Source organism: Centropristis striata, chromosome 19 (assembly GCF_030273125.1).
Source record: "Centropristis striata isolate RG_2023a ecotype Rhode Island chromosome 19, C.striata_1.0, whole genome shotgun sequence".
NCBI lineage: Eukaryota > Metazoa > Chordata > Actinopteri > Perciformes > Serranidae > Centropristis > Centropristis striata.
In genome coordinates, this window is record NC_081535.1 from 24039189 (window position 1) to 24064844 (window position 25656).

A 25656-nucleotide genomic window follows, 5' to 3' on the forward strand; every position below is an offset into this window, starting at 1 on the left:
ATTGCATGTTTTAGATGAGTACTTACATATTAAAAGGGGGAGATTTCACTGAAACCATACCAACAGCGATGGTATTACACCTTTAGGAGGAACGGTCTTCATTTCAGATAGGCCACTCATTACTTTTTACATTGAACATGTGATTATCTATAGTCTATAGATGGATATAGTCAGATTGCAAGAGAAATACAGTAAGAATTTCAAGCATTTACAAGCACTTCATCCAAAATCCAAGCACTTTTTAAACCTTGAAAATACAACATTTAAATTCAAGCATTTTCAAGGATTTCAAGCACCCGTACAAACCCTGTATTTAGGTGGTGTTACCTCTGGTAATAAACTATTATGATCACTTCATCATTCAGCACACCTGGTAAAAGCACATTTGGATGATTCAGAGCATTTGCTGCTTTTGGAGTTGACCGTCTTGTTTTTTTCTATCTCAACAGATATTTAGGAGAAAATATACAAAATATTTAAGACCTTCTCAAATACAAATTCAACATAAGAACAAAACACAGTTGCCATTTGTCCCAACATACTTGCAATTGTTAGGTATTATATAAGTCTTGTGACAGTTTGCTCTCGAAGTATGACTGTTTCTTATATTATAGTATCAGACAGAGAGGAATTAAAAGCAGACTGGAGACGTTGGACCATTTTTATCCATTCTTGATCTGAATAGAATTGCATTATTCAGCACGAAATGTGTGTAACAAATTGCTGCAAAAAATTGCTGCAACAACTTATGGGACATAGCTGAATATGGAAATAGACTTCAGATAGCATAATATTAATTTAATTTTATGACCCTTTATACACCCTAATATGTTTCAATCAATAAATAATAAATTAAGTCAGTCATTTTTGTTAGATATCTTTGACCAGAACAACTTGACACACAGTGCTGAGTTCAAATTAATCTTCAGGTTCACAACTTTCAGATGATGTCACCACTTCTATGTGGCATTTATTGTTGACCGGCTATCTCCCCCTAAACACCCACTGCTCACAACCACCAATTCTAAACAAAACAAAAAAACCTGAATGGTAAGTGGTTAAAGAAATCTTAACTACTCCTTTAATGTAAACTGACAATTTAAAGTATTTTGGAAAAAAAAGGCCCTAATGAGTTAAGTCGGCTAATGCAGGAAAGCTTAAGCTGTATGTTTCATACTACAGAGCCTATCACATGCTTCTTCATCAGGGTAGAACAATGAATAAACAGTTTAATCTGTGTGTTTTAATAGTTAAAAGTTAGTAATAAAAATAATATAATAATATTTATTCTCAGTCATAGTTTCTAAGAATGTGTGTATTCTTAGTCACCTTCTCCAGTCGCCTATGCTTGCCCTGTCTTTCATTAAGAGAGACAGCGCAGTTTTGTACAGCAACAAACCACACACAGAACTGCAGTACACCATAAAACTACAGCCAATATTATTATTTAATAGTTGTTAAATTATTAGTATGTATGTAGTATTACTGGTAATGATTACGTTATTGGGGATTATGTTGAACGGCAGTGCATCGTTTCCTGTTGAAGCAAAGCAATTGTTGAAATTTAATTTTAATTTAATTTAGTTTTTTAAGTTTATGGGGAGGACATGTTGAGCATATTTGTATATGCTCAATATATATATATATATATATGTGTGTGTGTGTGAATATTGTGAATATATGAATATGTGTTATATATGTGTCCCTAAAACAGGACATAGTACAGGTCATTATTTTCCAGCACTGATAAAGACCTGGACAAACTTTTGAACATGAAAGATCCTCCTGGTCCTCCGAGTGTACACCCAACATGTTACAAGTCCTTTCCAGAAGCCTCATTTATTAATTTAATTTGTTAGAAAACTCTATCAGAGGGCTAAGTTAATAACAGGGCAATTCATTATTGTTATCTTGGAAACATGATGTTATCATATAACTATTAATTTCCTGTCACCCCCACTGGCAGATTTCTTTTTTGTTTTGTTTTTAAATAAAACTTAAGGTTTATCTTAACCAGACAAAAAAATACTGCACTCACTGTATAATGTGGGGAGTAGTTCCAGTGTGTTGATCCTCTTCGTGTTCGGTTCTTTAGTCCGTCAGCAGTCTGGACAACAGGTGAACAGATCATCTCACATTCAGACAGCTCCTGATAAATAAAAAATGTGCTGTGAAAACCACATAAAACTCACAGTTGAGGCTGGCAGTGTTTTCAGGCTGGACCATATGAACAGTGAAGTGGTACACAGTGAGCCGGTGGAGCACTCAAGCTTCCTCATTTCAACGACTTCCTTGAAATATTTTATTTTTTTACTTCCTTTTTTTTTTTATGAACACTGACCAACATGTCTGCTGTGCACAGGAAATGAGACAGCTGCAATGGTATTAATGTGGTTCATCTCTTATTATTGCATTTGTATTGAGAAACTTCTTTGTTGACCTTGGAAACAGTACTGTAGTTGGACAAAAATATCTAAATAAAAAAAGCAGGAAACTCAGTTTTCTGAGAGACCATGAGTTGCAGCTGAAAAGCTCCACAGAAATGACTGGACCATGAGTTTGTTTTTATTTTTGGCCTTTTGTGTTGTACATAGAGTGTGATTATTGGAGAGAACAGCATTACTCATTAATTAAAGTTAATTATAATTAATGTTTTTTCACTCCTAAAATTTTTTTTATTTTTGTATTTTTTTCCATTTCAGTATCTTATGTCCATTAGTGTTAGTTTTGGTGTCAAAAAAATGTTATACTGCAATGATAAATTGTGTATTTATCTGTTCATTTTATTTATCAGTTACGAAGGGATTCATATTTTATACTTATTGGTTTTCTGCATATCATGTAATGTTGTAGAAAAATGATTCTGTTTTACTATGCAAACAAATCGTATGTATTTGGAATCACAATGACAATCTGTGAAATCTTGTCATGTGTATGTATGATGTCATTGTTGGTAACAAGACTGAGCCACCAGTGTGTATTATACAATGACAATTTTTAGTTATTTTTATTTATTACATAGTTAAACAGAACATTTCTAAAGAAAACTGTGTAATAACTATTATGCCATTGAAAGTGCCAATACATTTATTTTATGCAAAAAAATAAAGTAATATCATTTGTGTTACTACAGTGGAAATCAGTTATATCACAAGTCATGTCTGGCATTAAAAATCTTGAGTAAAAATATTATCAGCAAATGTGTTTGAGTATAAAAACAATTAAAAGTACCTGTTTTGCAGTGTGTTCATATTCATAGTATTAGACTTTGTAGATTATTTGATTGATATTATATTTGTATAACTGATGCATTAACATGCCGCATTAGCTGGTGCTAAATGTAGCTATACCTAATATCCAGCCATCATACATATATTATATATATATATATATATATAAATATATACATATATATATATATATATATATATATATATATATATATATATATATATATATATATATATATATGTAGGCACTACATATGCCTACACATATGTAGGCATATGTAGTAAAAATTACAATATTTATTGAAAATTTTTAAATTCAAGTCACCCCAAATCTCTATTGAGTGTTTTCTGTGTGAGCAGACACAAGTATAGCCTGATGCCATACTTGATGGTAAAAGTCTTTTTTGTCTTAGGTTGTTACTCAACCGTAATTTACTTACATATTTATACAAAATCCCTCTCTTGCTTTGACTTATTTAAATGATTGAGATATTTATTAATTGGGTGGATTTATAATTACTGTTTATTAAATAATGAATATTCATATTCTAACTCACTGTCACTCACAGTTTCCCTTAAAGTCTCCTCTGTGTGACTTGTGTAATTCAAAATTAAGTGGGGTGTGTGTGTGTGTGTGTGTGTGTGTGTGCGCGTACCAATCAGGAAATACACATACAGTCAGTAAATACACAGAGCTTGTGGTTGATTGGTGGTCATGTTCTAAAACTTACTTTCAACTCAGTTTAACTGACAAATTGTATTTTTAAAGTTGTTTTGTTAAATGTTTCTCAATGTGAATGGCTATGCATTTATGTGTACTTCCTTAACTCTTACTGCACTTTGGAAACATTTCACTGATCTATTTGCATCATACGTGTGAATGCCAAGCTGTAATTTATTAGTTTTAGTTAATGTCGATTTAAGCAAATAGTAAAACACAATTAAGTAAAACAATTTTTAAACGAGTCAAGTACCATGGTTCTCCTACGGGTACCTGCATCTCTGTGTCACAGTAACAGCAGATCACCCTGCTGTTATATATGAAAGAGATTGTGCAACACTGACATTTCCACCCACATACAGATTGTAGTTGATCTTCAAGGTGAGAGTGAGCTTTAGGTTGCTTTGGATTCAATGCGCTGAGGAATGGAAAGTCTCATCATACGAGGTCTACTTTACACTCTGTGGTCTTCAAACTACAACCGCGCTCAGGTCTCGTCACACTAAAGGAAGTGACCTGTCTTCACTTCCTCAGCTGTGAAGAGCTTCACACATCTTAACGAAGAGCAGAAGTGAGCTTTTGTCCCCAGCCATTTAGTTTACTGTAACCCGTTATTTGCCTGACTGCCCCGGAAATCAGTCAAGCATCTCCAACTTACTAGAACTTGAAACTATAAGCTTTTTCATCTGTTGTCGCCTCACTTTACTGGTTGCAGCCACCTCTTTTAAAATATGCATTTTTATAAAATGGCTTCTAAATATTTATTTATGCTTTTATATATTGATTTACTCTGTTTCTATCTCTGGGCTGCATTGAACTTGTTTTATATCATGTCATTTGTGACAGTTTTTGAAATGAGAAAATAATGAGAAAATAGTCAAAATACTGAAAAAAAGTTAAAGTCACGAGGAAAATTCAAACAGAAAAAAAAGTCGAAATTACAGAAAAAAGTTAAATTAATGAGAAAATAGTCAAAATGATGAGAAAAAAGTTGAAGTCACAAGAAATTGTCAAAATGAAAAGAAAAAAGTTGAAGTCACGAGAAAAAGTCAAAATAACGAGAAAATAGTCAAAATAATGAAAAAAAAGTTGAAGTCACGAGGAAAAGTCAAACTGAAAAAAAGTCGAAATCACGAAAAAACGTTAAAATAAAGAGAACATAGGAGCATAGGAGCAGTCCTGCACTGCAAAAAACATGAAGCTTACAAAGTATTTCCTTCTTATATCTAGCAATAGTATCTTAATTATATTGGTTTGAGTATAATTTATCTACTGACCATAGCTTTATGTGCTTATTTAATTATTAGTATTATTATTATTATGTGCTTATTTAATCATCTTATTGTCTAAAGACTTCTATTTAGGATTGACATTGTGAGCTTTTTCATGCTTTTGAAGCTATTCAATTGTTGAATATGGTGAGCTTTTACCTAAATATTGGAGTTTTGGTTGCATGTAGTTTTAATGCTATTTCAAAATCATTTTCTACCACTAAAAAAACATGCTTGTTTCAAGTATTGCTGACTTATTTTAATATTACTACAGTTGGGCTATTCAAGCCACAATTGCTCAAAATAATAATATTTGGATTTATTTTAAGACATCACTGTTTTTTTTCCAGTGGTCACTGGTATAAGTTTGCCCACTTATGGACAAAATGGTAAAAAAATAAATAAATATTCAAATAGTTCAAATCTGTTTTTGTTTTTTTAGACCAAATATTCAAACATCAGCCCTAAATGAAGTACACAACTTTGTCAGATTTTTGTCTTAAAAACATTTCTATATGTGACTTGACATTCAACTCTAACGGTATGAACATGGCTCTTCATTAGTCACGCCGCTCAGCAGGATCACAACTTGCTCCAGGAGTCCATTGTCCTGAGTTTGAGATTTAACATGCTAATGAGAATATATTGTATTATAATTATAATTATAATTATTATTATATTAGGTGAACGTTCAACTACGGCTGACAACAACATTCACCCATAAAGTTGGAATAATTTTGTTTTCAGACACAATCCTTTGTTAATTGTGGTTTTATTTTCATTGTCATATGTTTGGAAGAGATTGATTGGGGCGGAAGATTTCATTTGACCTTTAGCTTTACAGCTCCATCTTGTGGAACAACAGAGCTTTCACAATTAATGACATTTTTCTACAATCAGAAAAATGATTGGTCATGGGTGAAGCAAAGCCACTCCCACTGGAACATTTTCCTGTTTCGTCAGCACCAGACAAACAGTTAGTTTAAGGAAGGTGGATTGTGGAGCTTGGATTTTTTTTAAGTGTGGTTACATGGGTCTTATCCAGTCAGTATGTTACTCGTTTATTACTATAAATAATTTTTCCTTTTCAATACAACAAAGATTTGTGCAAAAAGTAATTTTAACTTAAAATATTCAGTCAATAGCAATATTCTTTGAGTTAACTCCAGTGTCTTTGTTGTCTTGACATAAAATTCTTTCGCAGCATGGACACTCAAATATTTAAGTTGAAACAACAAGTTGGGTTTTACAGTGTACAGTATATGGTGGTCTGCACGTCTCCAGTTGGCAGGAGCAGGCGGGGAATATATATATATATATATATATATATAAAACAAAAACTTTTATATACTTTATTTATGTAAAATATATATATATATATATATATATATATATATATATATATATATATATATATATATATATATATAAAGTTTTTGTTTTATTTTGAATATTTCACAGCTTTACCTTGTTGTCAGGCTACCTTTTCTGAGGCTGGTATCTATGATCTCTTAAAGCCACTACACTCCTTTCACAAAAACAATAATTTTACAATTATTATAAAATTGATCACACAACAGGAGTGGCTGTTCCCCCTCTGCCTCCATACTTTGGTCTGTTTCTGTTATTGTGTGATGTTGATGATGTTGATGAATCCCAACTAAGCCTAGTTTATTCTCTGCACTTACTATTGAAAAAAAAAAACATGCATCACTGGGTGCTTTTGATGGTTTCCTTCCTAAATGTTTTTTTATATACATTGTATAACCCTTTTATTGCAATGGACCCTCTTGTGGGTCTGAAATAAAGTTTAATTTAATATACCATTTGTTATAATAATATGATTTGAGAGGAGCGTCAGTGTGGATCTGCTGATGCAGGACTCTTTAGAGCAGTGATTCCCAACAGGGGGGGCCCGACACCCCAAGGGGCGCGCCAAAGATCCAAGGGGGGGTCGTGAAGCCCTCTTGATTTTAAGGGATGTAATAAATCTAATGTGTTAAATATAGATGAGTCAGCATTTAATTCATTAGTGGGACAGAAACAACTAAATAAAGGCTACATTAAACATTTATTAATTTATTTAAATAGAAAAATCACAATAGAAAAGTTTCAAAATAAAGGCTCAATGGTAAAAATGTGGGTCCCTCAAGAAAAAGGTTGGGAACTCCTGCTTTACAGGATGTACTCCCTCTTCTTCTTTTTTTAAGTTTAACCACATTTTCCATCTAATAGCACAGAGTTCTCTGCAGAAAAAGATGACAGCCCACAATTTTACACATGAGTAAGTGTCATGGGTCAGGCAGTGTACAGAGCCAATGCAATGAGTGCATAGAAGAACTTTAATTCCCCATCATCCATGTCCATGAAGTGTAAAGGTGCTCAGTAAAGAGCTGGCTCTCTAGTCTGATCTTTAACACAGAGGGACTCAGCAGACTGTAAATGTTACCAGCTCCACATGTTTTCCTATTATGACAAGTCAAATTGTCTTCTATCATGGATGGCATTTTTTTATTTAGTTGGAGCAAAATAGCTATGCAAAGGGAATATATACCAAGGTTTTAATAGTTAACGAAAACTAACAAAATAACGAAAACTAGAATTGAAACTGAAATAAAAACAGTAACTAACTGAAACTGTATTTTGTGGTTACAAAACTAACTAAAATTGTAGTGAAAATGTCCTTCGTTTTCGTCTTTGTCAACTTTTTTCATACGTAAACCTTTTAGGTAGATATGAAATCTATTTCATCTATCTGGTTTTATGACTTAATAAACTTATTAGGGCTGAGATGGATCAGACAAAGGAAATTAAGGAAACATTTATTGTGACTTTTTTGAATCTGGCACCCAACTACTAACTAACTAAACTAAAACTAAGCATTTTCCAAAAAATAAAAACGAATTAAAAGTAGCAAACTCACTCTAATAACTAATTAAAAACCATCTGAATTTGAAAACAAAAAATCACAAAAAAATTAAAAACTAAAACTAATGAAAAATCCAAAACCATTATGTGTGTTCTAACTACTTGAATTGCAGTTCTCTTTGTGCTTCTGTCAGGTTCCTGTTTTCTATTATTATAAACTGACCTTAAAGACAACTCAACAATTGTTATGCTGTCTACTTAGATTATTGGAAAAAAAAATTCTGACAAAAAGAGACAACTTAGAAAAAGCTTTTAGCTGGTACTACACAATGAATTAACTGTTATTAACTCCATTTAAAAGTCTGTTAAGCTTACGTTAACTAATTCATGTTTGTTATCAATTTAATTTTCATTCCTTTCATTTTTAGGAGCAGAAAGCAACACTGTCACTCAGGACAGTTGTAAGTTTTTTTATTCGATAACCTGACTCAACACTTTGATCATCAAACAGAACAGAATATGTGATGGATGTTAACAGTTTGTCCCACCACCCACCCACTAAAGTCAATGAACAATTAATTCCCTTAAAAATAAAGATAAAGCACATAACATATTGTAGATATGGAAATGAAGATGTGGGGGGACAAAAAGACAAATTCATTTTTTATTTCAGATTTTATTGCACTCACACCTCCACTTTATAGGCAGTTTTGAACAATTACTGCACTGATATTTGAATAGCATTGCTGATATTAATTCCCTCACATTACACAGCATGGTTAAATTAAAACTCTCCTAACTTTGTACCTCTCAAATGTTGACACAGTTCAATTTATATTCTGTGTAAATTATGTGACAAAAAAATGGCAAAAAAAAAAGACAAAACACAAGTGAGTGAAAAAAAAAACACAGTATAAAATGATGAAGTCAAATAAATCAGTGGTGTTATGGGGTAGGGCTGGGCGATATGGACCATGGCTATATGGTGAAGAATAGTCGGGAGAGCCTGTGATGGCGTTGCATTAACCCTTTGATGCACAACATGGGTCTAAAGTGACCCGACAGATTTTTTTATGTTCTATATCGTTGCAATAAATTATTTTCATCATTCAGTATTCCAGGTTTTCCTCAATGAGTTTGTTTTTGATCATCATACATCCTAATTTTATGTTTCACTTTATTCATTTTTTAATAAAATCCCTTTTTGTGTCACTACTCTTTTAATGCACAACATGGGTCAAAAATGACCCATATCCTTTTTTTTAGCTTAGTAGCTTGCTAAGCTAACTACTTAGCTAACTTCTTGGCTAAGTAGCTTGCTAAGCTAACTACTTAGCTAACTTCTTGGCTAAGTAGCTTGCTAAGCTAACTACGTAGCTAACTTCTTGGCTAAGTAGTTAGCTTAGCAAGCTACTTAGCCAAATAGTTAGCTATGTAATAATACAAAACCTTTTTTTCTTCATAAAGTATGAATGGCAAAATGGAAATAATGATCTGTTGTTATCAAAAACAAGATATTTAAAGAATATTTGGAATATTCAATCATAAAATAACTTGATATCAAAAGATAGAGCACAGAAACACACAGTAAGCATTAAATATCATTTTTGACCCATGTTGTGCATTAAAAGAGGTGTCAATATGTTGTGCATCAAAGGGTTAAATGGGAGCTTTATTTCTCCTGTGCAGCAAACACAAAACAACCCCTTTATCTTTTTTTAAAGCATGCGCTTCACTGTGTGTGTGACACCTGCTGATTTCAGTATTTTACCTCTTAAAGGGGGAGGCTCGGCTGGTAACATTATGGAAAATGAGAACCTTGTACGTTTTCCTTTTGTTTCCAGCAGAAAAGTTGTCCTGAAGCTGTGATATGAATATTGCGCTTGCACACATCACAATAGTGATGCTGAAACAATCATGCAGACATACTTTTTTTAAAATTTCAGCTGATAGCTTGATCAAGATTAATATTTCAGAAAAAATGTACTGCATGTGCAATATTTTACACAAACTAACTAGCACACATCAAAGCAGCAGCTAGGTATTATATCAGCTGAAATACTGTAAATGCAAAATACAATGTGAAGTAAAAGAATCTTCTTTGTGCTCTTAGCCTGATACTATTCCTTGATATCTGCACTCTGTACTCTATAAAGAACCTAAAACTAAGTATATCTAAACTCCTCAAGTCAAACAATATCTGCATTGGATCCTTTTTGTACCAAGATATGTGAAGAGATTGACTATTTGTATTGTTTGCTTGCAGCCAATCACTGCCAATGCAATGCAACATGTTCAGTTCAGTGTGCAATGTATTTGTTTAAAAGTAATTTAGTTGAGGAGGAGTAGTGGTGGAATTTTACGCAACTAAAGGCTTCAATTGCCATGACAGGTATCAATGAAGTAGAAAAAGGGCGGTTGAGCCAGTAAGTAAGAATATTGAATTTTGAAGCCTTTTACACAATGCAGACTCCCACAATTCATTTTTTTTGCCCCATTCAATCTGCTTCTGTGTGATTCTCATGAACATGCTACAGCTCATAGCAAAAATCCAAGAGCATTTAATACATATTTTATTTGACCCTTTATAACATATACAATCTAAAGTTACTGTTTAACATGAATTTATAATCTATTTTTTAAAATGTAAGGTATTTTCTGACATTTTTAGACACACTGTGAGCAAAATTCATTACCGTAACACATTTTTAACTAAAAAGAACAACAAGAGGTATTTTTTCTTTTTTTTTCTTTGGCAAGCACTTAAATTTGCTCAAGGGTAGCTGGTATCACCAAAATGTATTTTATTATAATATACACATATTTTAATGCAAACAATTCTATCATTACCGTAACATCTAACCATTTTTTCTCATCAATTTTCATTCAGATTTGTTCTTTACACATTGTTAAAAACCATTATATTTGATTATATTCTGTTAAATTATACATTTTTAACCAAATGTATATTTATTTTTATAAAGTTTATTAAATATTTATTGTATATAAGTGTGGGGAAACCATGACATTTTTATCTGGACGCATTACAGTAATGAATTTGTGAATCAAAAATATGTTTAAAATGTAGAAAATATTATTTTAACACAAAACAATAAATTGTGCCTCATTATGGCTATATTGTTCATTCATTTAAAAGTGAAATATATTTAGTTTAATAAAGTATGTCCTTATAATCTTCACAGACAGCTTAGACTGGCTTCTTCTCCTTCTGCTCCATATTTATATTTATACAGTGGCTTGTAAAAGTATTCTTCCCCCTTGTATGTTTCACCCTTTTGTTGCTTTTACACATGAAATCATGGTCAATATAATTTGGCCTTTTTAAAAATAATTTGCAAAAAAAAAACCCTCTTTAATATCAAAGTGAAAACAGATTTTTACAAAATAATATCAATCAATTAAAAATCTATAAGGTAAAGTAAATAATTGCATAAGTATTCATCCCCTTTAAAGTAACTGAACTAATTCAAAAGAGTTCCAGCTGGTTGATGCAGCAGAGTCACAGTTAGTGAAATGGAGATCACCTGAGAACAGTTGGTGTGTCAAGTGATCGCAGTATAAAAACATGTGTCTGGGCGGTCCAGTCTCTGGTTCATCACTATTCCTCCTACAATTGTACCATGAAGACAAAAAGAACACTTCTAGTAACTCAGAGAAAAGATCATTGAAAAGTATACAAAGAGCTACAAAGAAATGTCAACTCACGAGACATCCTACAGAGTTAAACCATCAATAAGAAATAGAAGCAGTATGGACCTTGTTTCAATCTGCCTAGAGCTGGCCGTCCACATCAACTGTTCTCAAGTAATCTCCATTTCACTAACCGACTCTGCTTCATCAACTAGCTGGAACTCTGTTGAATTAGGTCAGTTACTTTAAAGGGTATGGAATCATTTATTTTACCTTATATATTTTTAATTAATTGATACTATTTTGTAAAAATCTGTTTTCACTTTGATATTAAAGAGGGGTTTTTTGCAAATTCTTTTTAAAAAGGCCAAATTATATTGACCATGATTTCATGTGTAAAAGCAACAAAAGGGTGAAACATCCAAGGGGGAAGAATACTTTTGCAAGCCACTGTATAAATATAAATATGGAGCAGAAGAGTGATTCTCATGAAGCCAGTCTACGTACTGTCTGTGAAGATTATAAGGACATATTTTATTCAACTAAATATATTTCACTTTCATATGAATGAATAATATAGCCGTAATGAGGCACAATTCATTGTTTTGTGTTAAAATAATATTTTCTATATTTTTAAACATATTTTTGATTCACAAACTCATTACTGTAATGCGTCCAGATATAAATGTCATGGTTTCCCCACACTTATATACAATAAACATTTAATAAACTTTATAAAAATAAATATACATTTGTTTAAAAATGTATAATTTAACAGAATATAATCAAACATAATGGTATTTAACAATGTATAAAGAACAAAATCGGAATGAAAATTGATGAGAAAAAATGGTTAGATGTTACGGTAATGATAGAATTGTTTGCATTAAAATATGTGTATATTATAATATAATACAATGTGTTACGGTAATTAATTTTGCTCACAGTACTATTGCTTGCTAATACTTTTGCAAGCCACTGTATTATGAGTTATTTTGCAAGCTCATATTCACTGAACTGCGCCTTTAAACTCAGAGCAAATGCTTCCACATGCACATTTATGCAGCAGCCTATGTCTCTGTGTCTGCGACATGATTTTACATCTTCCACTGACGGTCAGCAGCTCTCATTATCTCATTATCTCTTTATCTCCTCCATTAGCCAGCGGTACTTCCTCTCATCTCTACCGGGACAGCAGCCGTTAGCCTGCTGCAGCACCTAGCTTCATCCTGTTTACTGCTACAGACGCATACGGCGGGAACACTCTGCTGTGTTAATGAATGGATAGTGTCAGATACTCACCCTGTGTAGCTCAGCCTCTCTGTCTGTCAGCCCATTGTTACTCAGCTAGTCTGTAAGGTCGCCAGTAAGTTGAACAGCATGTCTGAGAGCTGTGTGTGATTGTGTACTGCTGACAGGACTGAGGAGGTCCTCACAGCTCAGCAGTAGCATCCTATCATCAACTTCTTCTCCTCCTTCTCCCTCTGGTTGTTTCAGGGCGGAGGGCATCCTCTCATCACTCCTTGGGAAGGTTTATGTGCTTCCGTTCGGATTTCTGGGTCACTTCCTATTGGTCCATAACAATAAAAAACAAGCTCAGTCAGCCGACCAATGATGTTATCTCATGCATATCATCATGTTCATAAGTCCCAGATATTGCCTGTTTTCTTTATTGTATGCATTTTTGTGATTTGTCCATTAATTATAAATTCACTGTGATCGAAAAAGGTAAACATTAAATCTATTAGATAATACCAGCAAAAATGTTTGAAGCCCAGTTCATCATGCATTAAACAAATATGACCAGCAGATGGTGGTGCTGCTGCATGAGGAGGTGATTACAACACACACACACACACACACACACACACACACACAGACACATTTATATGGTCCTCCTCTTTTTCTGACATTAACTGGAAAAGCAACATGGCTCCTTCCACATAAATTTGCTATCTCCAATAAAATTGAAGTTCAAAGTTCAATATAAAACTAGAAAATTTCTAAAGAAATTTTGATTGTGTGCTTGCCTCTGGCCCTTGATTCTGATTAAATCAGCAGTTAAACAGGGACTCTGTCCAGAGTTCACAGACACCTCATACAAGTTTCTAGGACAAACGGTTCATTAGTTAGTAAAAGGGGGCGTGGCTAATCAAAAGGGGCGGGGTAATCAACCGCCTATTAAACAGGAACTCTATGCCGAGTAATCTGACACCTTATACAAGTTTTTAGGACAGTTTATTAGTTATGAAAGGGGCGTGGCTAATCAAAAAGGGCGGGAATTTATTAAATATTGTTATGCAGAACTGGTCAGTGATGAACCATCATCATGCATGACAAGTTTGAGGCAGATTGGACAATGTATGGTCAACTTATAAGGTATCATGCTTTATGAAAAAACGCCTTTATATTAGAATGTCTGTCTTGGAGGAGGGGGGGTAGGGAGGTGGCCTTGGCCCCGCCCCCAATGTGTAAAGAGTCCTCGCTCCGCGGGAGCAGAGCTCCACCGCGAGCGAGCACGGGGGAGAGTCTGCTTCACTCAGTTGCTGAATATGTGCGCGAAGATCAATCAATGACTCAAATATGACGCTATAGTCCACCTCTGCCTGCTCACTGTGGCGTAACTGTCTCCACCAGCAGTTCATTTCAGTTGATTGCTCTGCTGTGATTGGTCAACTCCACCTGGCCAGGCCTCTTATGATTGGTCATTTTCCAGCCCTCCACGTGGGTGCCTTTTCAGTTTACTGCTGACAGCTGGTAGCGGCGGCATCAATTAAACAACAACAACGGTTGTTTCGTGACGTTCACGACCACAACTCTACGCTTCATCACTGATAATGAAAAGGTTAAAAAAAAATGCTGTTTCTTGTTTCTAAATGATCATACAGTAGTTAAAGTGTTAGATCCATGGGTTTGCCGTCACACCGAGCAGAGACCTGCAGTCCAGCGGTGCAGGCTGTCTCTCTGTCTCCTCTGAAGAGGATGGCGGTCGTCTTAATTTATGTCAGTCTTCTCAGACAGCCCACAAACATTGGAAGACTTTCTGATCAGAGACTGGAGCGGTGGTCCGGAGAGAGGAGCATGTGGAGCCCGAGCTCGTCTGGGGGGCGGAGCTCGGCAGCACCTGGTGTCGTTGTGTCCTGAGTCTGAATCTGCTGTCAGGAGGCTGACCTGGACCATACCATGCGTGGTGAAGCATGTGTAACAAATGTTCGCACATTTGGAGTACTGTGCCGGGAGGAGGACGTGCTGTCCCTGAAGGATGTCCGAGCTGAAGGATGTCCGAGCGGAGACACCGGAGCGTCCTGTCAACAGCAGGTAACTAGGTCAAGCTAACTAACGTCAGTAATCGCCGGTGGTTTAACGTAAAATATAATAAATAAACGCTAAACGTGAGACAGGAATATGATGGAGAAGATGCGAACAATGTTTCCATTTTCAATAGTTATCAGACGAAAACGTTTTAGTTTATGTCGCTCCATGCTAACGGTAATAGCTAATTACTAGCTAACATTAGCGTTAGCTAACAATGACATCAAATGGCCGGCTAGGTTTTCTTGTGGACGAAAGAGTGTGATGCAAAACATGTCTGAGAAGTCTCGGTGACAACATGATTTTTTTTTTTAGCTAGCTTCTGTCAATACTTCTGTTGAGCAGAAGCTGCTTTTTTTATTTTAAAAATCTGCCACTACACATGGAGACGCATTTGAAGCAGTTAGGCCAAGTAAAGGAATAGCGCATGCTAATTTCTTTAGAGGTTTGCATCAGCTGTGATGAGCTCCTCTGGCCAAGGAATTAAATGATGTTGATGTGGAATTATTTGGGTTTTAAGACAGGTGTTTTTTTTAATATTATTGTGGTTACTTTTTCATTTTTGACAGTTATTTCAGACCAATCCTGAGCTGCAGATATGTTAATGTTTAGGCTCAGAGTGGTGAGGGTATTTATGAGGGCTGCTGTTTGAGGTGAAAGGTGTGTTTAATAAGAGGCTCACAGAGGGACAGAGTCGGACAGCTGCGTTTCAATTATTGTGTTTGTGTATACGGTTTGTTTTGGAGTATTGACATAGTTGATGACTTAATACCTGCTGACTTCACTTGACCTGTCTCACTGCCTGTCTGTCACTGCGGTGGATTGATGCCGCTGTACTGTACTGAGTGTTGTGCTCTCGGTAGAGCTCCGGTTATAACGGCGGTGAAATTAAAAACACTCCAGCGTCTGTAGTTAGCATTTTCTGGAGGAAGATTTCATAGAGCAGAGTCCCTGGATTTGTCTCCAGTCATTAATGAGATGTTGATTCTCTTCCGGTTATATCACTTGATTACGCGTGAATTCGCGAGATTCACTGATACACTGCACTCTGTTGGAAGAGCATTTAATTGTTCTGCCTCGCACTTCACGATGCTCACTTAGAGATTGGATAATCTGATGTTTTTTTACGGCACACTTGTGTGCCGCAGAACAGCTGTTGGGAATCACAGGATTGGAGCACAGTTATGGGGCGAATCTGATTGGCTTCTTGTGTTTTGGCTTTGATGTAAATCCGACAGGATTTACATCAAAGCTGGCGGGACTCGGCCTCTCTGGCTTTTCGTCTGAGGTAAGAAGACATACTACTAGCATACTACCGTTACAATTGTGCCTTATAATGTTAGCATTTTCATATTTGAACTTTTAAACTACTGTCGAAAATTTTGTGAAATGTAGTTGCAAGTTATTTGAGTTTCATTTGGACGATGTTTGTCATTTTATTTTGCTAATTTATTCGCGGCTACTGGTTTTAGGTCTGAGCTAGCGCTCTCAAGCGAGCTAGCTTTAGCATCATGTCGAAGCAATTTATAAATGGTCTGTCGAGGCAGAATATCTTTACAGTAACTCCATGTTTCAGTTACAATGATGCTAACAGTTGTTATAACAGTAGATGTGTCTGGTGTTAGCAAACACTATTGATTCTAAGAGTGCATTGCATGGTTTGACTGATTTGATGCTACTGACAGACAGCCTATAATGCATTGTGGGTTGATAATCTAGGCCACAACAGTTTATGATTGCTGTGTTTTGTCTTGTGTCTATCTGGGAAGGTGTTATTATGCTAATAATAATATAATAATGCTAAAAAATTGCCAGCTTATGCTATTTTCCTTGATTAATGTTGTCTAAATGCCATTTTTAATGTAGGGTTTGTGTACAATGTTGGCCTGACTAATTTTTTTTAAAACTGTGATATGTAGCTAATTGTATGTGGATTTTGATGGTAGCTTCTTGATAATAGTCCTGTTTTTTGTGAGGATGTTTTGGTATTATTATGTAGTAAGGTGTAATAGTAATACCAATGTCATACTCATCAATGGCTAAATTTGAACATTCGGTGTATTTGGATAATATTAAACTGAAACTCATGTGACTTGGTAATGAGAGGTTAAAAAGAAAAGATAAACATGGGGATATACATTTAACCATGGAGTCAGGGCTGTAGAAATTTACTGTAATGATGAACTGGTAGTTTACTTCACCATTTAAGATTTACATTGTGTCAATGTTACTCACTACTGTTAGCAGACTATTACCCAAACTATTACCATTTCTTTTTTCCAATTTGTCATGTCAACTGGTACCTGAAGTATGTGCTCCTGTGACTAATATTAATGTACTCTGTGTGTGTGTGAGAGTGTGAGAGAGAGAGAGAGAGAGAGAGAGAGAGAGAGAGAGAGAGAGAGAGAGATTGGAAGTTGAAAATGTAGGCTTAAACAGCTTTGGATTAATTCGTGTGTGTGTCCTCAAGTGGTGCTGTGAAGCATTTTCATTGTAGGCTTTAATCCTGTTTTCTTCTGATATTAATACTGCAGTACTATTTTGATAATAGAGGTTATTATGTAATAAGGTGTATTTGTAATACCAGAGTCATAGCCATTAATGGCTTAAATTAGGCCTCATTTCAAGAGAGAAAAAAGTTTTTAAAAACCCTGAATACTTTTTTCAATAGTAATTGAAAAAAAATAATTCTTGATGGGAATGCACAGAGTAGGTCATGTCAACTTTTAGTGAAACTTATGTTTTGATATTTGTATATTTGAATAAAATTGACCAATAATAATGAAAAAAATATGAAAATGAAATATAATTTTTTTTGGTCATGAGTTACCTTAAAAGGTGAAAAAAAAGTTGGTAAATTTTTTTTCTACATTTCCTAAAACCAGTCTAATGTCATGAGGTCCTTTTTGACCCCTGAGGACCATGGGTGCTATAAAAATGTATAAAACACATAAAAATGTACGAAGAAAGTTAAAATTTATATTATCTATAAAGGATGCAGAGTGGCACATATGCTGAAAATTTTGCTGTGTTTCTAGAGGTGCTATGTGTGTATTTAATTCTAATGATTATATTCAGCTTCATACTGATTTTTATGAATAAGTGATACATTAATTCAGTTATTTAAAACATTAATTACACATTATTATTACATTGCTGCAATGCTCACGGTTGTCATCCTGTTCTAGATAAACACTACTTCTTGAGACTTGAGTATCCAGTTCTTCGTTGACCTTCAGCATTCAGTTGTTTGTCTTCACCTTTTCAGGTAAGCAATTTCAAAAAAATTGCTTTTGTAATGTTGAGAAACACTGAAATTATTTTTCATAAAGAACTTTCAACCACTGTTCTGTGATGTCATGTATAGTGATATACAAATATATCTGAAGGAAAGGTGTATTTGGGATAATCAATCTTATTAGTATTATTCATGTATTTATTCATTTTTAAATCAGAGAATGGGGGAAAATAGATTATTAGTACAAAAACTAGTAACTAGTAAAAAAAAATTGGTAACAATAATGTTTATTCATTAATTGACGCTTGGTCAAACTCTCATCTAATTAAGTATTGCTGTCTCATTAATGTATTAATGTATTTATTTATTTTGTAGGCTAAAACCTGAGAAGCCATCACCATGTTGTTGTTTCACATCAGAATAAGTATTTCACATGATGCAGATTTTTCAGCATGTGGTCCTCAATATATAGTATAGAAGTCACTGTATTTTCTGACTTTTCCAGGTTTCCTGTGTCCAGCATCTTCAAGACAGACTAAGCTAACTTTTCATATTTTTTGCACATTTATATTTAGGTTAGGTTAGGAGTAGGTTAGGTTTATAGTAGAGTATTTAGTTTGTATAGTTTAGCTTTTTATGCTGGTCTAGGGACAGTTAAGTTAGCAAATTAATTTAGTTCAGATCACTTACAGTTGCATATTATTGTTACAATTGTGTTATTTTGTGAGTTATTGTTGTACAGGCTATTGTATATTGCAGGACCAAGTGAGACGAGGAAGACCACTGCTTCCAAGATGCCGCGCTCAGAAAGTGTGTTGGACAAGTCTCGACCTTGCAGATCCTGCCCCACTTAGCCCAACCACTTCCGACCATGGGGTACCTCAAAGACCTCCGTCAACCAGCCGGCTGTGGATGATGGATAACACACCCACAACTCCTTCTCCAGTCTACAAGGTATGGGTTTGTTTTTTTCCCCATCACAGTGGACACAGACATGGCCTGATAATAAAATCTGCTGTCTTAACTACTTCCTTTGAATAATAAAATATTAATTCACAATTGAGTATTTATAATGTATGAATACATTTGGTATTGTGTGTCATCTGGTTCTGAAAATACAGACACCCCCACAGTCCAAGAACAGCTGGATGACCTCTGGACCCACCTGCCCCCGTTCACCAGTTGAAAAGATAGGCTTTTTAAAAAATTCTTCAATTGTTAATTCTGCAAAAAGTGATACACAAAACATTGTATGTCTTCCATTTCAACAAACACAAACATGAAATGTATATTTAAATACATAACTTAATGCAAATCAATCATACTAAACATCATCTTCTTTTTTTTTTAAACCAACCATTGCACAGACTTCCATCCAAGGAGAGGTTACATCTTGATGGTAACTTTTTAGATTAACAAAACTTTTGTGAGATTTGTAATTGTTGTTTCTGGGGAGGGGGCGGAGAGGGTAAGTCTAAACATTGCATGCAAGAGACCAACACCGGTGTCTCAGGGGAAAGCTATCTGTATACACAAGTATCAATCTACTTGGTTGCTTCAAAATTTTACGATAGTTTTGCAATTCCTGACCCAGAGAGAAGCACATCAAACAAACAAAAATAGATTAGATAGATAGATTTTCAAGGCCTTTCAATGACGTTAACATTATTTTCAATGACATTCATTTTGCAATTAACATTAGTTTTATCTTCTAAAACATAACTATAATGACATTCAAATGTAGATTACCACAAACACAATAATAAACTGTCTCATTGGATAAAATAAAAAAATATTGACAGTCCTGAAATGATGGGTTAAACATCCTTAGTAAGCCTACATTAATAATATATTAATTTCAGGTGAAATATTTATTTTTTACTTTGAATTCAAATCATTTAAAGAAATTTATACATAGTATTTTTCAGATGAAATTATGTAAAAACAAAGAGAAAAGAAAAGATGGTCTCAGTAGCAGTCGCAGGTTCGCATGGTCTCAGTGGCAGTCGGCGGTTCACATGGTCTCAGCGGCAGAGTTACTGGTTCGCATGGTCTCAGAGGCAGAGTTAGTGGTTCACAGGGTCTCAGCGACAAAGTTACTGGTTCACATGGTCTCAGCGACAGAGTCACCGGTTCACATGGTCTCTCAGTGACGGAGTCGCCGGTTCGCATGGTCTCGGCGGCAGTCGCCGGTTCGCATGGTCTCAGTAGCAGTCGCAGGTTTGCATGGTCTCAGTGGCAGTTGCCGGTTTGCATGGTCTCAGTGGCAGAGTTAGTGGTTCGCATGGTCTCAGCGGCAGAGTTACTGGTTCGCATGGTCTCAGAGACAGAGTTAGTGGTTCACAGGGTCTCAGCGACAAAGTTACTGGTTCACATGGTCTCAGCGGCAGAGTTACTGGTTCACATGGTCTCAGCGACAGAGTCACCGCTTCACATGGTCTCTCAGCGACAGAGTCGCCGGTTCGCATGGTCTCGGTGGCAGTCGCCGGTTCGCATGGTCTCAGAGACGTTTTTGTTGTTTAAATGTGCTATACAAATAAAGTGGATTGGATTGAAGTAAAATCATGTAGAGTGGTTGTCTTACTGCAGTAACTTCCTCATAGACACTGTGTAGCTTAAAGCTACAAGAAGTTATTTCTTCCTACAGCCGGCGGATTATCTCAACCATGGGGGACAGAAACCAATGTATATCTTTAAGAGTTTTGAGTGATGCTGTTGTAGCCATTTCATAGTGTCTCTGAGCTGATCTCTAAGGTACTCTGTATTTTGGACCAAAAACTCCTTTGTATTCCGGTATCCATGTTCCTGACTTTCATTAATGTCATGTCTGATTTCCATCAGAGGTTGATTTAACTATGGTATATGTCCCATTTAAATTTTCATGTCCCACACCATTACTTCTAGTTTGTGAACTGAATGTTGCAATTCTTCCAAGGGACATGGTCGCATGGTCTCAGCGGCAGAGTTACTGGTTCGCATGGTCTCAGAGACAGAGTTAGTGGTTCACAGGGTCTCAGCGGCAGAGTTACTGGTTCACATGGTCTCAGCGATAGAGTCACCGGTTCACATGGTCTCTCAGCGACGGAGTCGCCGGTTCGCATGGTCTCGGTGGCAGTCACCGGTTCGCATGGTCTCAGTAGCAGTCACAGGTTCGCATGGTCTCAGTAGCAGTCACAGGTTCGCATGGTCTCAGTGGCAGTCGCCGGTTTGCATGGTCTCAGTGGCAGTCGGCGGTTCATATGGTCTCAGCGACAGAGTCACCGGTTCACATGGTCTCTCAGCGACGGAGTCGTCGGTTCGCATGGTCTCGGTGGCAGTCGGCGGTTCATATGGTCTCAGCGGCAGAGTTACTGGTTCGCATGGTCTCAGAGGCAGAGTCACCGGTTCACATGGTCTCTCAGCGACGCAGTCGCCGGTTCGCATGGTCTCGGTGGCAGTCGCCGGTTCGCATGGTCTCAGTGGCAGTCGCCGGTTTGCATGGTCTCAGTGGCAGTCGGTGGTTCGCATGGTCTCAGCGGCAGAGTTACTGGTTCACATGGTCTCAGCGACAGAGTCACCGGTTCACATGGTCTCTCAGCGACGGAGTCGCCGGTTCGCATGGTCTCGGTGGCAGTCGCCGGTTCGCATGGTCTCAGTAGCAGTCGCAGGTTCGCATGGTCTCAGTGGCAGTCGGCGGTTCACATGGTCTCGGTGGCAGTCGCCGGTTCGCATGGTCTCAGTGGCAGTCGCCGGTTTGCATGGTCTCAGTGGCAGTCGGTGGTTCGCATGGTCTCAGCGGCAGAGTTACTGGTTCACATGGTCTCAGCGACAGAGTCACCGTTTCACATGGTCTCTCAGCGATAGAGTCACCGGTTCACATGGTCTCTCAGCGACGGAGTCGCCGGTTCGCATGGTCTCTCAGCGACGGAGTCGCCGGTTCGCATGGTCTCGGTGGCAGTCGCCGGTTCGCATGGTCTCAGTAGCAGTCGCAGGTTCGCATTGGTCTCAGCGGCAGAGGTACTGGTTCGCATGGTCTCAGAGGCAGAGTTAGTGGTTCACAGGGTCTCAGCGACAAAGTTACTGGTTCACATGGTCTCAGCGACAGAGTCGCTGGTTCACATGGTCTCTCAGCGACAGAGTCGCCGGTTCGCATGGTCTCGGTGTTCTATGTACAGCACTTTGGAGACGTTTTTGTTGTTTAAATGTGCTATACAAATAAAGTGGATTGGATTGAAGTAAAATCATGTAGAGTGGTTGTCTTACTGCAGTAACTTCCTCATAGACACTGTGTAGCTTAAAGCTACAAGAAGTTATTTCTTCCTACAGCCGGCGGATTATCTCAACCATGGGGGACAGAAACCAATGTATATCTTTAAGAGTTTTGAGTGATGCTGTTGTAGCCATTTCATAGTGTCTCTGAGCTGATCTCTAAGGTACTCTGTATTTTGGACCAAAAACTCCTTTGTATTCCGGTATCCATGTTCCTGACTTTCATTAATGTCATGTCTGATTTCCATCAGAGGTTGATTTAACTATGGTATATGTCCCATTTAAATTTTCATGTCCCACACCATTACTTCTAGTTTGTGAACTGAATGTTGCAATTCTTCCAAGGGACAGGAGGTTACAACTGAGCAGTTAGAGAGTCACCATCACATAAATAAATATCAATCAGAGCCATTGTGTTTGAGCGAACCTCTCATTCCCGGGGTCTGAAGAATTCAATATGTTCTTGTGGCTATCACCACGGGGAGCCTGTTGTCCAGGGCAGCTATTCTCAAACTTGGGGTCCCGACCGCAATTGGGGTTGCGAGATGATTTCTGTGGGTCGCCAAATCATTTTGGAAGTCAGCTCTGTCTCCACTGTGTTAAAGTGTTCATGTGTTTTAGTCTTTTTGGTCATTTTGTGTTTTTTTTCTATTCATTTTGTGTCTTTTTTGGGGTAATTTTGTCTTTTTTTTAGGTAATTTTGGGTCTTTTCTGGTCATTTTGTCTTTTTTAGGTAATTTTGGGTCTTTTCTGGTCATTTTGTAATTTTATGTAATTTTTTGGTAATTTTATGTCTTTTTTATGTCTGTTTTTTATAATTTTGTGTCATTTTGAGGTCAATTTGATTCTTTTTTGGGTAATTTTGTGACAAATTCCAAAGTAGCAAGTTATTACTTTCCAAGGAGTCTCTGGCTTGAAGCTGACTGTTACACACTCAGGAGGTCAGAATGAACCTTTAAACTTATAGCAAAGGACTTAGATTAAAACTAACAATAAAATATAAAAAAATATATATAAATGCACAGACAGAGAGATGTTTTAGTTGTTCTCTGCTTCATTATTTGTCCAAAATTTGTTGCATCAACTGAGTTTGTTTGATCTGAACTGTGAGATACTGTTCAGTGAGGGGGGGTCACAGACAACATGCATGTTAAATTTGGGGTCGCGACTCAAAAAGGTTGAGAACTACTGGTCCAGGGTATGGTAAATTACACAGCTATCTTTTTTTTGCTGAGTATTTAAAGAAGAAAGTCGATGAATGCCAGATTCCTATTGGCTTAACAAGGGAGAGTTGACTGGGGTGTGGATTTTGAACATGAAAATACAGACTCAAATAAAGCAGACAGTTTTTATGGCAGATTGCCACACAACATGGGCTACTGCAAGCAAAGGTGGCCCAAATCTGTTTTGTTTTGTTTTGTACAGTATGCAGCACAGATCAGATGGAATCAAATTTTTTTTCAAATCAGAACCGGGTCTCTTTGTGATCCTAAATCGGATATAGATCTGATATTTTCCAATGCGACCTCAGGCTGAACAGTCATGTCGCATTTCACAATGGTCACAATTCAGGACTGTAAGTTCACACGCAGTCTGATATGAACCACATTTATAAAACAATGTGAACACGGCTGCGAACGGCTGGCAGCTCAATCTTAAACAGTACAAGTTAACACTGGCTTTACTGGTTTCCACACTAACTGGTTGCCGTAGGCAATGATCTGTGCATTTTCTGTTACACTGTTTACACTGAGCAGCCAGAGGACGACAAAGTGGAAATTCTGGACTCGAACAGAAAGCATTTTTGGCAAAACCATAATACCTATCATTGATCCGACTTCACTTTGAGCGTCCTGAGTTCTTCCTCAACGTCTACATATGTTGTTTTTTTTTAAGAAAAATAAAAAAATGGCTTTGTCAGAGCGATCTAAAAAAACTGTTAGAGCTCCCTTTTTCAGAAATCTTCCTGCGTTTTTAATATGGGAGCGAATGAGGCAGTTTGTGCGTGTTGTTGGCGCATCTGTGCGTCCTACGCCCAAACTATAACTCTGACAGCTTTACCAGAGGATTGTGAGTGAGAGGACAAATTTTCCTACGTTTCTATGTATTAATTATTTCTGTAGAGTGAAATCTGCGGCCTGGAGCGCAGTTTTCAAATATATTTTTTGACAATTCGTTCTCTCTCTCTCCACTCTGCTTGATGACATCACCACTCTAGACTGTCCATAGGGTTACATTGGGGGGATGTTTTGACGTGTTTTTGCCCAATAATTTGAAAAAAGTTTGTCGAAACCCTTAGAAAAGTCATAGAACATTTGTCATGGGCGAGCCGGTCGATTTGATACCTTTTTTGTGTATGTGTGGCAAAAACTCTGGGAGGAGTAGTCGACCGAAAAATGACACGGAAGAATAAAAATAGACCCGGTGAATAGTAGTTAGTGTGCTTTTGCAAGCAAGCACACAAAATTATACATAACATTTATCCCACTAACAAACATCTGTCAAAAGGTGTCAATATTGATGTTAATCGTGTATTTTGTAATGCTGAAGTGGAAACAATCAGGCACCTTTTTGTTGAATGTCATTTTTCCTAGATTTTTTTGGAAAAAAATTGAAGTTTACATCACCTCACATTCCAACCTACAAATTAATCTGAAAGCCATAGATATACTTTTATATTATAGCAATAAAGATAGGAAAATTCAACAACACTTAATTAATTTGATTATTCTAATGGTGAAATTCCACATACATAAAGCCAAATTATCCAAAGGTCGACCTTTCTTTCCTGTTTTTGAAATTTAATTCAACAACTACCTTGAATGTATCAAAAGGATTGATAATAACAAATGTATACATACTGTTAACATAATTCAAGAAATATTTGGAGAAATCTAATTTGTCATGCCTTTTTCTTTTTTTTTCTCCTTCCTTTTTAATTATTTTTATTAATCTGTTTAATTTACACCTGTACTGACTTATGCACTTCATTCACTTTGTCTCATATTTATTTATTTTCTCAATTTGTGATGCCAGACTTTGTTTTGTTCTACCCAAGATGAATGTTCTGACTGGAATTGGAAGTTAGGAAAAAAAAAATTTAAAAAATATATACAT

General features: G+C 36.3%; 1 protein-coding gene across 1 annotated transcript in view; it reads right to left on the reverse strand.

Moving 5' to 3' along the window:
* Positions 1-13402, reverse strand: part of syk (spleen tyrosine kinase) — a 51092-nt gene extending 37690 nt beyond the window's left edge. The window contains exons 1-2 of the mRNA XM_059358237.1: positions 13044-13402; positions 2039-2149 (exon numbers count right to left, since the gene is read on the reverse strand). The gene's annotated coding sequence lies outside the window, so the exon portion shown is untranslated. The remainder of the gene's footprint in view (positions 1-2038; positions 2150-13043) is intronic.
* Positions 13403-25656: the final 12254 nt, after the last annotated feature.